Source organism: Phodopus roborovskii, unplaced genomic scaffold, assembly GCF_943737965.1.
Source record: "Phodopus roborovskii unplaced genomic scaffold, PHOROB, whole genome shotgun sequence".
Classification (NCBI taxonomy): domain Eukaryota; kingdom Metazoa; phylum Chordata; class Mammalia; order Rodentia; family Cricetidae; genus Phodopus; species Phodopus roborovskii.
Window position 1 is genome coordinate 20,101,773 of NW_026126558.1, and position 17,075 is coordinate 20,118,847.

The following is a 17,075-nucleotide window of genomic DNA, read 5'->3' on the forward strand; positions in this document are numbered from 1 at the left end:
TAAGAGGAACTGTTGTGGCAAGGCTGTGGGGTCCCACTGCTCTGGAGAGCCTTCTTGGTGCACATGGGCACACTGCCAAAGCATGCAGTGTGGAGGAAACATCTAATAAAGATGTGGGAACCTCGGGTCTGTTTATTTATTGTTACAAAAAGGTGGACATAGGGTGTCCCTGGAAATTGCTTTGAAAGCAGACAGCAAGGTCCAGCCAGAGAATCAAAGGAAACTCCCTGGCCAAAGGGGCGGAATGTAGACCTTCCCCCTTTGCTCTCTCCCACCCTCTGTTCAGATGGTCTTCTGGGCTTTTCTACCTTTTATTGTGGGGCATGGAATGATGACACAAGAGAGACACTATTAAGAAATCATTAGTTAGGTGTGAATTCATCATCTCTAACACTTACAAAGGTGGGATTCTACTGAAAGAACCCTAGTGCACCGATGGGTGTCTTGTAGGGTGTCTAGAAAGTCTCACATCCAGCATCCTGTAGGACTATCCTAGATGAGCCCTTAAATGGTGAGATCGTGGTCCTCAATATTTGGCTGTGTCTGTGAGTCCTAGAAGATATTTGCAGTGCTATGCCATGTTAAAGATCTCAGAGCCAATCAGGAGAGAGTTCAGACACTGAGGTCACCTCTGAGAAACCTGCTTACTCAGGCACAAAGCTTTGAGTGAAGATTAGCAGAAGAAGATGAGTCATAGATACATCGCCTACAGGCTCATCAGAACGTAAACCTTTTTTTGCCAGGAATCTAGAACTTTCTATAGGAGTTACATATTTGGTGCAAGGTCTAATTTTAACTTCTAAATGTTATGAGCCACTTGTCTTTATGCATTGTCTAATAGAAAACTAGATCTGTTGATAAATGATATAAGGGGTTCTGAGCCCAAATAAAATGGCATTTGAAGGTCTCACTGTCATCCTCATTCCTTCAATTTCCTACTCTGTGGATCCTCAGTTATGTGTCTGAGACACTTGTGTCAGTGGACCCCCACAATATCCAATTCACATCCATCTTTTCAAGCTGAAGACAGAGAACAGCCACAGCTACCCATGGTGGTGCTGAGGATGAGTAGGGGAAGGATGAAGAGCAGGAGCAGGAAAGGGGAGGTAGATTTTTTTTTTTAACTGTGGTACCTCTCAACTTTGGAATGATCTGGGAAATGGGAAACACTGTGCTCAGGCTCACTTCCTCTTGGAAACCCTGTTCCCAGCCTCACCCTGCTTCTCATGTTCAGCACATGAGGTAGGGGTGGATTCATTTATATAGCTGGACATAGCTGTTTGATTTCACCACTCTGTACTATCATAACATGGAAATGCGACTGCATTTGTAAATAGATTGGCATTCATAGTACGAGCTGCTCCACCTGCTTCCTCGAGGATAGACACCATATGGAGTATACATTGTACTCTGCAAATGCCCACACTGCTAATTGGTACTCAGGGATGTGGCTATGGTGAAGAGGAGGATAATGATAATGATAATGACAATGATGACAATGATGATGGCCATACTGATTGCAAATAATGATTCCAGGTCTGAGCATAAAGAGATGCTCAGCACAGATGGGAAGAATGGGTGAATGAGTATAGCTTAGTAATTCCAAGGGCTTGATTCACTGAGATCTATTTCTTTATTATTTCACAAGTATAGTCATTCTATTGTGAATAACTTTAAAAATAAATAAACTAATAAAAATACATTCTCTGGAGGTGAACAGATGGCTCAGTGGGTAAAGCGCTTGCTGTGCAAGTAGGAGGACCTGAGTTTAGACTCCCACCACTTAAATAGAAAGCCATACATGGTAGGTATGCCTGTAGAGCCATCACTGAGGATAGAAGAGAAATCAAGCCACTCGGTCTAGTCAAAATGGTGATTGCCAGGGTCAGTGAGAGTGCCTGTTTCAATAAATAAGGTGAAACTCAATAGAGGTAGACCTCTGGCTTCCACATGTACATGCATGGGCAAGCATACCTGCACACACCTGAGCACATACATGCAACCCCCACACACACACACACAATTCTCATGTTAAAAAAACAGAAACATAATCTCAACTTTTAGGAATGCGGCCTGGACAGAGACAGCTTGACAGTGACTAAGGCTGACTAGTAATTTCTTTTCATCATAAGTAAAAATTTTAAATTATGATTTGTTTACCTCCCTCGTGACCTCTTTTCTCTTCCTCCCCTCCTTCCTCTCCACCACTCTGCTCTTTTTCTTTTTTTCTCCCCCCTGGCAAATGGCCAGGGTAGAGAGTCAATGTTAGCAACTCAGGGCAAGTGCAGGTTCCAGTTAAACGCACTTAAAAAAGGTCTGCAAGCCAGAGATGGGTGTGTCATCAACTATATGCAAAATGCAGTCAAATAAACCAGCTACAAAATATTCTGGAAGGTAAATCATTTCAAGAAAGAACTACCTGAAGAACATCCTTCCTTCCTTTCTTCCTTCCCTCCTTCCTTCTGTTTTATTTATTTATTTATTTTTAAGCAATATAAAAATGAAAACTAAAATGAAGCAAAACTGAGAGTGGGAAAATCATGCAAACGTGGCATTTACTCCTACTGTTCTGCTGAGACATGGGTGCCCTCCAGCACTCAGTGACTTAATCTTAATCTCCTTGTAAAGTGGAGATAACAGTACACCATACCCCATTGGGTTGTTTTATGATTAAATGAGATGGCAAATATAAAGTTTCTAACACAATGCCAGGCACATGGCGGGTACTTGATAGAGATTAATAATATCCTGTTGGCTCCACAGGGTTGGAGCATGAAGATCAAATGATTGCGATAGGGTTGATTCTACAGAGGGACCAAAACAAATATAGGATGTTTTGTAAGTTATTATTTGCCTCTGAGCTAAATCTGATACTTTTGGGGAAATGTGGCAATGAGATAAATATATATCATCAAGGACAAACTTTCTCTCCATATAGGCACTTGGCAAAGCTAATTGTTGCTATAGAGTTTCTGTAACTTGAGGCACACAAGGATCTGTCTAGCAGGCATCCTCAGGAAAGATAGTAAGAAGATTAAATATCTTAAAATGATGTGACCGTTCTTTGATTATCTGAATTTGCAAGAAAAAAAATGGACATGAAAATCCAAGTAATAAACATAAAAATAGTATCCCTTTGTTACTAGCAACAGACAACCTCCTAAGACAGAACATTTTATTTTTTATTTTTAAGTTCTTTTAATAAAGGCTTTCATGTAGCCCAGGCTGGACTTGAATTTGTTATATGGCCAATAGTGGCCTTGGACTCTGGATCGTCTGTCTGTCTCTGGAGCACTGAGATTACAGATGTGCACCTCACAATTGCTTTATTCTTGGGGTTGGAACCCAGGGGGTTTCCTGCGTTCTAGGCAGGAAGTCTTTTCACTGCACCAAATCCCCACCTCTTCTATCCTAATCCAGAATAGAATTTCTAGCAATAGCTTTCCCTTTTGGAATGACAGATTTCTTTTTTATGCAGCTCACTTGTGTTATTTGCTCCTTTTCTTTCTCTGTCTTCGAGTGATAGAGAAGCCTGGGAACAGAACTATTAGGGAGTTCTAGCAGGGAGTTTTCAACAGGGTGTAGAAGCACAAATGACTCTAACCATCAGTAGTCACCGGATTCATATGGAAAACATACACTCATAACCAGTATTTCTGAGCATATCTGACTGATAATGATCAAACCTACAAATGACAAGCATGTCAGATCCATTTGTCAGGATCCATAGGCTCTTTGAAGAGAGCAACCAATTTGTCTTTCTCTCGAAACAGGAGATCAGTGTCTTCTCCCAGCTGCAAGGACTCTCAACGAGAGAGAGAGAGAGAGAGAGAGAGAGAGAGAGACAGACAGAGAGAAAGAGAGAGAGAGAGAGAGAGAGAGACAGACAGAGAGAGAGAGAGAAGCGTGCTATTGAGTCCAAATACCTGCATTGGAGTGCAAATACCCCCTGGACATCTAATCCCCATCTCCAAATTTTCAGAATTTATTGACAAAGATGTTGGATGGATGAAGCAGGTTAGAGCACCTTGCTAAATAAAATACAGAATACATTTATCATTCCCCCTGAATCTACTAAAATCTTGTTACTCTTTCATGGAAGGAAATGAATCAGTTTGACAGGACTTGCTCTGTCTGTCAAGCAATCTAAGTTTCTAACACTGTATTCACTACAGATTATTCTAGAAATGATGATTTAGCGGTATGTTTTTCCCAGGTAACATTGCAGACTTAGGACATTAAAAATCTCCCTTTTTCTTTTAAAAATAGAGGCCTGAATCCTGCTCACTTTGTCTTTCCAAAGTTCTTAAAAATGAAGTGCCTTTCTATGTCTTTAACAGATTCTCTCATCAATGTCCTGCAAAAAGAAACAAAACAAAAACAAAACAAAAGAAAACCTACTTTAAAACAAACACATAACAAACTAAAAAACAAAGAAACAAAAACAGAGTGCTTTTAGTGTTTAGTTGATTCTGCAAAAACTATGAGGAAGCAAATGGCCAAGGCACATGACCTCTACCTTGACAAGCCCATATCCAGATACTGTCCATGTACTTAGTATCTCTGGAGAGGTTTCGGAAATGAATGGGTTCAAGGCCGCAGACAGGTACAGTGAGTTTTCAGATTGTGTCAGTTTTGTAAATGTCATCGTCAAAGCCATGATTTTCCAAAAACACTGCAAACCTACTTGGAAGCAAATGAGAAAAATATAAGACTCAGTGCTTCCAGCTCTTACTGTAAATTGTAGGGGCCACTGGGACTACAAACTTCCTGAAATCTCTGGGTTTAATAAAAATTCAACATTTCTAGAATACACACTTCATGGACACAGCTTCAAAAATCATAAAAGCCAAAACTCTATGAAGATTACAATGGGAGCCCAAAGGTGGTGCCATCATAATCAATTTTCCGGTGTCTTGGGCTCTTCTGGTTATCTGTAGGGTTTGGAGACTTTCACTTTCAGGAAGACAACACTTATTTAAGGGCTCTAGACTAAGCTAAGCATGGTAGTCTATGCCTGTAATCTCCTTGCTGCTTCGGAGGCTGACGTAGGATGACCAACAGTTTGAGGCCAGTCTGGGCTGCATAGTAAGTTTCAATAGGCTGGCCTATGTGGTGAACCCCTTTCTTCGAAAAAGCAAAGGAGGAGGGGGAGAGAAGAAACAAAGAAGTGGGAGATATACAAAGAGGTTGTAAAGTATATGCTTGGTGTCACTGGGGTAAACCCTTAGGGATTCCTTGCTAGCCTTATCTACTCCAAAAGCTATCTAGGGCAGTGAGAGGCAATCACTCGTCTTTGAACTTCTGATGCTTCTGCTTCCACCTCCCTAGTGCTGGGATTTCAGGTGTGTTACGGTACTTGGTTTACACAGTGCCAGGGCTTTGTACATACTAGGTAAACATTCTACCAACTGAGCTCCACACCCAACCCCTCTCCTGTCTGTCTTCATTTCTGCTTTGGAATGTGTCTTAGTTAGGGTTACTATGGTTGTGATGAAAAACCATTAACAAAAGCAACTTAGGGAGGAAAGGGGTTGTTTCACTCCCATTTCCATATAACAGGTTATCACTAAAGGCAGTGAGGGCAGGAACGCAAACAAGGCAGGAACCTGGACTCAGGAGCTGATGCATAGGTCATGGAGGGGTGCTGCTTACTGGCTTGCTCCTCAGTTTACTCACCCTGCTTTCTTATAGAACCCAGAACTACTGGGCCCTCTTAATTCCATCAGTAATTAAGAAAATGCTCTACAGCTTGTCTACAGCCTGATCTCTGGAGGCATGTTCCCAGTTGACTTCCTCTTAGATGACCAGAGCTTGTGTGAAGTTGACGTAAAGTTAGCCAGCACAGAAGAAGTGATCTGTTCTTTCTTACTAAATGATAAATCTAGGCTGTTGCTCAGTGGTAGCGCACCTGCCTTGCTTGCACTAAGCCCCGAGTTTGACCCTCAACAGCACAAAGGGCAGTTGCCTTGATTCTGCTGTCTACTCAGTGTGCTATCCTTTTACTCATTGCCCAATTCTGAAAGACGTTTTTGTTTTGTTTTGTTTTAATTGTTTAATTTTTGATGCTGTCAGGTTCTGTACATGTTAAGCCACATCTCCAGTCTAATGACTCATTTAAGCATGGTCTCCAGCCATCTTGAACCCCTCCAGTGTGGTTGATGCTTCTAACCACTCAAGAAGGATGGTTGCTATTTTAAGCCTAAATTGATTCTCTTGGTCATCGAGGCCATCCAGAACAAGTCTAATTTCCTGACGTGGTGGCTCTTCTCCTATCTTGCCTTCCTTTTTCTGATATCTCTGAGTAACTGTCACTTCCTTCAACTGTTGGTCACATGAGAGGGTTCTGGGATCCTTTGCCTTCTTGTTTCCTCTTTGACTCTCAGAGAGTTCAGAGATAAAAGTATAAACCCTGAGTGGGGATATGATGGTGAATGCCTTTAATCCCAGCATTTGGGAGGCAGAGACAGACAGATTCCTGAGTTCAAGGCCACCCTGGTCTACAACATGAGTTCCAGGACAGTCAGGGCTACACAGAGAAACTCTGTCTTGAAAAACAAACAAACAAACAAAGAATAAGTATGAATCTGGAGGTTCTCCATGACTTCCTTGGGAAAGTACTATTCTCACATCTTCTGCTAGCCTCCTTATACCCTGCTCAATGCAATGGTGCCCACCCAGCATTTGCATTTACTCACCTAACCCTCTCAGGGAGCTGCTTGTAAGGTGTAAGCCAGGGAGTTTCTCACACACAGTGACCTAAGAAGCTTTAGTTTGGGCCTACTTTAAGAGAGAACTCTCACCAGGAAATGACAGGGAAGACACTTTCAACTTGGACTTGACAGCCTCCAGAACTAAGAAGAAATGTTGCTCAAGCCACACCCCCGTGATGTTTGTAACAGCCTGTGCTGAAATACTTAAATACATCCAGAGTCTTTGCCCTCACACCACTCATACTTGTTGAATCTGAGACTCTGGAGAAGCACCGTAACTCTACATATTAAGAAAATATTACAATGGATTCTTTACTTTCCATTTTCCTATTTATTTAGAGACAGGGTCTCACTATGTAACTCTAACTGCCCTGGGACTCACTATGTAGAATAGACTGACTTCTTACAGAGATTCTCCTGCTTCTGCCTCCTGAATGCTGGGATTTAAGACATGTGCTACCATGCCTTTCTTGATTCTTTTATTTTCATGGTTCCATGTGTTTTGTGTGTGTGTGTGTGTGTGTGTGTGTGTGTGTGTGTGTGTGTGTGTGTGTGTGCACGTGCATGCATGGACAGAGGTCAATGTGAAGTATCCTTTACAATTATTCTCCACCTTACTTTTTGAGGTTAGGTGTCTCACTGTACTTGGAACTCACCAATTTTAATTGGTTAAACTGGCTGGCCAGCAGCCCTCAGGGATCCTCTTCTTGACTCCCCAGTGCTGTGGTTACAGGTGTGTGACACTGCACCTGGCCTTTTACTTAGGTGCTGGGGATCACAGCTCAGGTCCTCATGTTTGTGTGACAAGCATCTTATCAACCCAGTCATCACCACAGCCTCACCAGTTGGTTCTCGGGTGCACCAAGGGTTTGAAAATAGGAATGGTCCAAGATGCTCCTCATACTTGTTGCCAACACTTACTTGCCTTCTTTGCCTATGTTGATGGATATAAAATTTTTAAGTAGTTCTTTAATTGTTTTGTGGTACTAGAGATACCACTTAGGGCCTTATACTGACAGGCAAGTAGTCCCCTGAGCTATACTAGTGCCATAGCTATAAGAACAAGAACTTCTGTGGATGAACCAATGAATAAGAGATCATGTTACATTTCACATGATAGGATTTGGTGCACTGCCCTGGTCTGCCAATCAAAATCTCTTGCGATCATAATTCCATAATGTAACTCCACGATTACTACACATGGTTTAAGACAAAAAAACAAAACAAAACAAAACAAAACCTTAATGTCACAATCCTGGAAGTCTCTTCTATGTTAATATCAATTATAATTAATGGTGATATACAAACTCACTTTTTCATCTTCTTTCCCCTCTAATAACAGACACATTGACATCTACCATATTAACAATTTCTCTGTCTTCCACACATCTCCAATCTATTGGTTTAAACTAATGTCAAAGAAATCCATTTGCATGTGGTTAGGCAGTGATCTGTGACCTTGAGCCCCTGTGGACACATAGGTGGTAGGAGCTCTGTCTTGTCATTATCCATGTTCTTATCTACTTGTTGACTCTCTAGACTAGCTCTCAGAATTTCCAGGCATTCTTAAATATGTCACAACAAACTAACAAATGGATGAAAGAAGCATCAAATGAGTGGTTACATTTTTTATTCCTCTTAGCTCTCATTTGTTTTTCATACCAGATGTGACTCCCAGAATCCTGTGTTCCTTAGATATGGGGAAGATATGGACAGATCCCCATATTCAAAGAGACTTCTCTTATTCTCAGCTCATATAAGTGAACTCATTAAAATAAAGGTAATCCTTGAAGTGAAGAATGATGACAACCCTAAGACATGACAACACACTGCCTGAAACAGAACAGAACTGGAGATTTGTGGTCATAGCCAAATCAGAGACAATACGGATTTTTATGGGTTTAGTTCTATGAGAACCCTTGTGATGACACAGACATGGGATCACTGGATAAGGTAAACCAACTTCTTGATACATAATAACCCCTTCATTGGTAGCACACCTGAATGACCCCTGATGTAGAAGGCAGAATGGGTAACCAACTATGAAGGAATGACAGAAAGTTCTGTGGCTACCATGGGCCAAGTAATTTTTTTTTTCAAAGTATGTATTTATTTTTTGCCAGGCATAGTGGCAAACCCCAGCACTGGAGAGGCAGAGTCAGGAAGATCTCTATGAGTTTGAGGCCAGCCTGGTCTACAGAGTAAGAACCAGAACAGCCAGGGCTACATGGAGAAACCCTGCCTAGAAAAACCAAAAGATAAAAAAATATTTATTCTATTTTCAACGGTGTATGTGTGTATGTGTGTACATGAGTGCAGGTTCCTGTGGAGGCCAGAGGTATCAGATCCCCACTGAGCTGGAATTACAGGTGGTTGTGAGCCACTTGATATGGGTGTTGGACCCTGAACTGTCTGTACCGTCCCCAGTTGATTTTCTTCCTGGTCATTGTTTTTTTTTTATTACTGTTTGTTTTGTTTATGCTTTAATTTTTTTACATTTATGTGTGTGTGTGTGTGTGTACATGTGCATGTGCCACAGCACATATATGGAGATCAGAGGATGACTTGCACGAGTCATTTCTCAGCTTCCACCAGGAATCAAATTCAGGTTGTCAGGTTGGCAGCAAGTGTCTTTACCCACTAAACCATCTAACAGGACATGAGTTCTTGTTTGTTTGTTTGTTTTGGAGATAGGTCTCACTCTGTATCCCATGCTAGACTGGAACTTATTATGTAGTCCAGGCTGGCTTTCAATTCAGCCTTAGACTCTTGACAATTGGGATAACAGCCCTGGGCGACCAGGCCTGACTCTTATACGTGGGAAAAAACAGCACAGACACTCTACTTTTTTTTTCCAGTAGGAAAGCCTGAGCTCCAGGTGTTGCATCACTACTGTGCCCAGGGTCTCAGGCAGTGACTGTGCAGATAACTTTGTCTTCATCCCCACCCCAGAGTGGTAGAAGCCAGGATGATGTTAATGAATATCACGTCAAACACATAAGATATTCCTTCTTCCATCAAAGACTTATCTGGTTTGAAATTTCAATAGTAAGCTATGCATGGTGGTATACAGCTTTATGTCTAGCACCAGGGAAGCTGAGGCAGGAGGATGGCAATTTCAAGGCTAGCCTGGGTTATATGATGATATCCTGTTTTAAAAGTGAAACCCCAAACCAACCAACCAAAACCAAAACAGAACAAAACAAAAAACCCAAATACTAAAATTGCCAATAGTTATAAAGATTTTCAACTGAAAACTTCCCAAAATGCTTCTCTTGAGAATTCCAGATTTGGAAGTGTGTGTGGTTTTCATCCCAGCCTAGAAATTCTGGCTGCCTTTGACCATCACAAAACTATCCTCAGTGAGTCTGTAAGGTAACTCATGGGAGAAACTATGATTCTTAGTAGTTCTATGATGAAGTACCAGTTGGAAGGTTGAAAGCCTAAGCCAGTGACTGGTTTGGATGTCAGTGTGGAAAGGCAGGAGAAAGGCCTGGAACACAGGTCATAGCTGTAGGTCTGCACTCAGAGTGGCTGGTCACTCTGACAGGTTCTAAAGCTGTAACTTGATATTGTGAAAGCCTAGGAATGTGGGGTGGGAGTGAATCAAATGCAGCCAAGCTCAGAGGGCTGCTTTTCACATGGACCCCTGGGAGGTCCTTGCTGGAATCCTCTGAACCACACAGGCATGCATTTCCCTTCCAACTGTTATCATTTTGATATGGTCAAGATTTTAAACATCACCAGTTTTAAATGTCACATGGAAGCTGGTAGATTTAATGAAGCCTCCAGACACCCCCTGAGATATGATGACAACTCTAATTAAAAATGGAGGGTGACAGACGAGAATGTCATGGGACTCTAAGCAAGTGGCATTCTTACATCCTCTTTGATGGGGATTACTTTGTTCATGCACGTTGAACTTTTTTCAGTAGTAAAGAATGGCATCTCCAAATCCTGATACATCCTGAGTTTTCATATGGTTCAAAGGTCCAGAAATATTTGTATGTGTGTGTGTTGGGGGATGCAGCCATGTATGTGTGTGGAGTCTAGGGAAGGACATTGAGCGTCCTGCTCTATCACTTTCTGCTTTATTGTCTTGAAACAATGTCTTAAACTGAACCTGGAGCCCAGCGATCCTCATCTCTACCCCTCACAGCACTGGGATTATAGGTATGCATGCAGCCATGCCCAACTTTTCACAGGTGCTGGGGATTTGAACTCAGGTCCTTGTGCTAGCACAGCAAATGATCTTACCCTTTGATTCATCTTTGCAGCTCAAGGAAATATTTTAAATTATAAGATTAATGGGGTGGGGGATAAGAGGGAGATGAACAAGGGCTAGTATATAAAATGAAAATTTTTAAATAAAAAATTTGTTTTGCAGAGAGAGAGAGAGATTAGATTAACAGCCTTTTAAAATCAAGTCAGATTCTCATTTCATAACCCATGTTCACATCTTCACCATTATATATAGCCTGGAGTATAAGAAAGATTACCTAAATGTCAAATCAAGGTATGGAGAAGACCAAGTGAAGAATTACTCAGACAAAATGAGGGTTAGGGAGATAAATTCAAACAAAGCTTTGGGGATGATGTAGGCAAGGCAGGTTAAAATACTATTGGGGAGAACCCATATAACCAGTGAAGTTCAAACCATTATCAGGTAGATCTTGGAAGTTCAAGACTCGGAAGATTAGGGATGTTGAGACAGAGGCAGAATTATTCCTAGGAGTTCCTTGTAGCAAATGAAGGGTAGTCTTCTTCTCTATAGCAATATCCAGGGATATAGTCACTGGAGAGTCTTGACCCAACTGAGCTGCTGAAAGAAGTCACAGTCCTTTGGATCCATGCTCAGGGCACAGGACTAAAGTAAAGCCACAAAGACCAAGAAGCAGAAAGACGTGGGTCATTATAAGGCCTGAAGGTTGGACAGGGCCTCTATATTTGGACACAGCATAACCCTGGGCATAGATTTTAACAGGCTGCAGAGACATGCATTAGATTTCAAAGTCAGAAATTGTGTCATGCCTTAGATGATTGACTTCATTTCCTAATCCATGCAGACCTTTTTGTCTGTTTCTTTTTTTTTTTTTTTTTTTTTCTATTTTTGAGACAAGGTCTTATGTATTCTTGGCTGGCCTCAAATTTACTATATGATCAAGGACAATGTTTGGTTTTGGTTTTGGTTTTTTGAGAAAGAGTCTCTCTCTACATAGCTCTGACTGCCCTGGAACTCACTCCGTAGACCAGACTGTCCTTGAACTCACAGAGATTCACCTGCTTCTGCCTACTGAGTGCTGGGATTAAAGGCACAACCACACCTGGCTTCAAGGACACCTTCAAATCGCTGATCTCCCTGCCTCCATCTCCTGAGTACTAGAATTCTAGGTATGTACCACTACATCTAATTTATGTGATGCCAGGGATCAAACCCAGGACTTGATGTATGCTAGGTAAATAAGTATTCTACCAAACAAGCTACACCCCAGATCCCCTACACTTACCTTTTGACCAGGAGAAATCAGATAGAAGACATCTATTGCAGACCATTTTGGAGACTGTAGTTAAACTGTGGTTACAGGAGCTGTTCTAACTACTGAAGTCCAGTGCCTAGCATGAATCAGAATGACATTTGACAACAAAAGTCCTGTATCCAAGATTAATCTCTAGAGGGTGAGCATACCAGCATGGTTCCATTTTTAGACACAGAGCCCATGGTACCTTGTTGCCTTGGAGAGATGGGCGTGTAATGATACTGAGTATTTTCTTAGTGACTGCAAGATATAGAGAGTCTCATCAGTGTCCAAGTATGGGGAAGTGTCTCCGGGATACACAGATGAATAAGTATTCTTTAACCCAAGTTGTACTCGTTTTGAGTCTGGTGATCCCAACCTCATCTCCATCCTTCATTCCTTGCCAGAGCTTCCATGCAACCCACAAAGATATGCTGTACCTTTTCTGCTGGGAATCCTAGCCTCCTTCCCATCAACGGGATCCTGAAATGTCTCCAAAATCCACTTCCTCAGGCTGCTTACTTTATTCTTATTCTGTACCCTCCAAGTTCATTGTAATAACTCTAAGTAATGTTTGCATCTAGTCAAGGGAGATGGCTCAATGAGTAAGTGCACTTTCTATGCAAGCATGGGGACCTGAGTTAGGATCCCCACAACCCACATAAAAACTGAATGTGGCCGTGAATGCCTGTAGTCACAGTGATGGAAAGGCTGGGAGAGGAGGATTGATGGAGTTCATTGGCCAGCCAGCCTAGCTGGAAAACAGCAAGTTTGGGGTTTAGTGAGAATATGGATATGGCAGAGAGTAATAGAGAAGGATACCACCTAACATCCTCCTCTGCCCTCTTATGTGTCTGTCCCATCATACACACATACAATAAAAAAATGATAAAACGATAACGTTTAAGGTTATTTGTCTATTTGATCATTTTTCTTATGAAGCAGAAAGTACTATGGGCTCAGGAAATTTTTAGGTGTATGCACATGTGTACATACATGTGCTTATAAACATATATGTGCACATATGAACACAAATACATGTACTGTGCTGTGTGCCTGGCGCAGTGCAATCATGAAGCATTGTATCCAATGAATGTGTATACACGAAATGAATCAGGGAAGAAAGGAAGGAAGGAAGGGCACAGGGGAGGTTAAAGGAGCAGTAAAGACCACCCAGCAGGAAGACAGCAATGCCAAGCTCTCTAAAAAGGACACAGGGAGCAGGGTTTTGTTGGCACATGCCTGCCATCCAAGACTCATGAGGGAAGATCACAAGTTGGAGGCAGCTGGGACCACTAAAATTCTGCTTCAAGAAATAGACAAAGATACTGGGCAGTCAATCCTCCCAGAGAGCCCATTTTGTAGAGATTTACAAAGGCGCTGGCAAAGGCCTTCAGTGGCACAAGGCTGTCTCTGGATGCTCTTGTTGGCAGGGCCCCAGGGAATCCCTCTTTTGGATCAGTTAGTAACATACCTTCCTGGAAGTTCAGAACACAGTGCCATACAGGCAAGCCAGCAGCAGCCGGAGGGAGGCTATGCCAGAGGGCTCCCAGCAATCTAGACACCGAGCCTTGCTGAGTCCCATCATCTTAACTAGTCACCTTGGAGGATGTGAATCATGAGCTGACAGCTTCTGATAATTAGTAGTGATAATCCAGAATGGTCAGCCTCAGTTTTGGAGACTTGCTTCCATCTGTTTGATGATCCTCATTGCTCAAAGGATTGCAGATCTGGGCTCTCATTCCAAAATGATGGTGAGTAGCTTTGGAAAGAGTTGCTTAATTTTCAAAATATTGTCCAGTGGCCACAGAGATGACTGTAGCTGAAAACTCTATGAATATCTGTGAGGAGTCCTTGAAATGCAAGAACTGTTTCTACTGTGCAGATGTCTTCTACTCTCTACTCACCATAGCAAACCAACTCATCTAGTCTTTAAGCCATTCAGTAGGACATTCAGAACATTTCCTTGACCCTTAACCACTCACAGAACTGAATCTGTCCATATGAAAGCTTTTAAAACAAAGAGTGTTGACGTTTATTGGCAAACATAGGAGTGGAGTATGCTTTAATCAGAATTATATGATGAAGAAGGTATCTTTTTAAAGTTAATTTATTTTTACTTTGTGGGCATTCGTGATTTGCCTTCATGTATGTCTATGTGAAGGTATCATATCTCCGGAAACTGGAGTCATAGGCAGCAATGAGCTGTCATGTGGGTGCTGGGAATTGAACTCAGGTCCTGTGGAAGAGCAGCTAGTGCTCTTAACCATTGAGCCATCTTTCCAGACCCAGAAGGAATGTTTTTATATGTGTCTCATGTGATCCAACCTTGTCTTAAGCTTACTGCTCAGCTAAGGATGACTTAGATCACCTGATTCCTGCTCCCATTTCCTGGGTGCAAGGATTCTAGGCATGGGTCACCATGTCTGGATTAGGTGGTAGTGGGGATTAACCCAGCCTCTCTGGCATGCTAGGTAGGCACTATACCAACTGAGCTGTATCCTCAGCCCCAGAAAGTATCATAGAGCTCAGTAAGTCTGAATTAAGGATATTAATGTCCATATGAGCAATGTGTCAGAGGACACAAACTAAGTGAATGATACACAACCTAGCTTAAAACCAGTGTTTAGACCCATATTTCTGATATTCTGTGTTGATTGAAAAAGCATCACACATGCGTGTGTGCATACACCACACACACACACACACACACACATACACACACACACACACACACGATGAAGTTTTGAATCACATAGCCCCAACTGTCTGAAGAAACCATCAGTCCTACTAAAATAATAGCCCATTTAAATTTAAAGCAGGCTAGTCTGGCCCAGAATCATCCCACCCCCCCCCCCCCCCAGAAAACAGAGCATTGTTCCCATCCCACCTCTCACTGAAAGGGAGCTTCTCATCTGACAGTGACCTCGTGAGACAACTTTGGGGAGAGCAAAGAGCTAAGAAGAGAAAGGCCCTGTTCTTACTGCAAACAGGGAAAGGAAAGAGAAAAAGCAAGCTGTCTCCCCACAAGGTTTTGCTGGGCTGACTGTGAACTGTTCCGGTACATTCCATCAAATGGATGCCTTCATAGAGTAAAGCCAAGCGCGAACACTGTGTCTGGGACTCCCACTCCAGGGACACACATGTGGGCCAATGGTGCACACACGCTCCTGTACTCATGCACCCTGGGAGAGCACTTATATGGGCTTCATAAGGCTAAGTAATAAACACTTTGTCTTCACCCTGCTATTTATGGGTTGCTTGGGGCATCCTGTTCTCCCACTGCCCTTACCTGAACAGACGGCTCCTGCAGACTGGGAGTTTAATGGGGACAACAGTAAATCTGCGAGGCTTTGTATACCCTCTCGCTCTAGCTTCCCTGACCACCCTGCTCTTGTCAGGGAAAGGCTGGTCCCCAACCATCCACTTAGTTTCAGGCTCTCTTCCTGCATGTTAAAGCCCTTCTCTTTTGTCCTTGGGCCCTTGTCTTCTTCCTTCCTTTCAGATATCTCTCTAGGACATCTCTCTAAGATCTATATCCCTTTCTATTTTACCACTTCCAGGAATCCCCTTTCAGTTGGCAGAGATGGAACAAACAACTCGGAAAACAAGACCAACTCAGCTTGCAGGCAGATGCTCCCACGCTGGAGGCTCTCAGAGAAATGGCACACATGTACAGAGTCAAGGAGATGATCTGGCCTACCTGGCACTCACTTCCAAGTTCACTCAAAGGCCTTGTATGTGCTTCGCCTTGCCCATGGTGACTGGTTTACCAGGAGGGACAGATGTTCATTTGGAAGCCAGAAGTATACCCCGAGCTGCAGATGTCAGACTGTTGCAAAAGAAGATGCTGGAAGAGCCCAGTGGATGCAGAGCCACAGCTGATCTCCTTGGTCAGTTTCTAGGGACCCTTTGCACTCAGCTTCTGGGATTCTCAGAACTCTTGAGGTCGACAGGTCCAGTGTGAGGAGATGGAGTCACAGTTGTACCCTGTCCACCTGCAGTCTACCACACCAGCCTGGAGTTCTATCATCGTTCTCATCTCTCAGCCTCATCTTCATCTTGGGCCAAGTAGTTGGTTGTCTCTTGAAAACAGACAAGACAAGAAGGATGTGTTAACTCAGCCTCTCCCCACCGAACACAGTTCGCCATTGCAGTTCCGATTAAATACAGGACATTATCTCACTGTAATGCCCTCCTGGCGGTGTTCCCAGGAAAATTCTAACTAATCATAAAAATAGAAAGAAAAACGAAACCTAAATTCCATTCCTCGTCTTAAATGAGTGATGTGTTCACTTTTATTTATTTTTCTGGAAGCAAGGCGGGAAAAGAAAATGAATTTCAGGGCTTAGAAAAACAAGCTACTAACTATAGCTGAGCAATGGGGCAGACAGCGCTGTTCTAGCAGATGAAGCTGGCACAGCATGGGCGCATCCTTGCTGCAGACTTCAAGTATAATCCTGGAGCACCTGGCAGAGTAATGCCAAAACAGGGCAGAGGACAGAGGGAGGTGTGGGATTCAATGTAGATACACACGTGCGCATGAGAACACACAAGCACAGACACACATCACACGTGCTAAGTTCTCAGTAGCTTTCTCATGGCCCTAGCAGGTAAGTGCCTATCAACTCCTCCTAGCAACATCTGACCTTTCTCTTGGACTATTCTTTCTGGCTGCATGGGATGATTTCTATGTCACCTCCTTTAAAGTCAAAACAGGGGGTTGGGGATGTATCTCAGTTGGTAGAGTCCTTACCCAGCATACACTAAGCCCCAAATTCAATCCCAAGCATGGCATCAAGAGCTGTGGTGACAAGTGCCTGTAATTCCAGCACTAGGGAGGTAG

At 42.7% G+C, this 17,075-nt stretch overlaps 1 protein-coding gene across 1 annotated transcript in view; it reads right to left on the reverse strand.

Annotated features, from left to right (window-relative positions):
- The window catches only part of Zfhx3 (zinc finger homeobox 3), a 277,462-nt gene extending 261,431 nt beyond the window's left edge, over positions 1-16,031 (reverse strand). Inside the window, exon 1 of the mRNA XM_051201514.1 lies at positions 15,933-16,031. The gene's annotated coding sequence lies outside the window, so the exon portion shown is untranslated. The remainder of the gene's footprint in view (positions 1-15,932) is intronic.
- Positions 16,032-17,075: the final 1,044 nt, after the last annotated feature.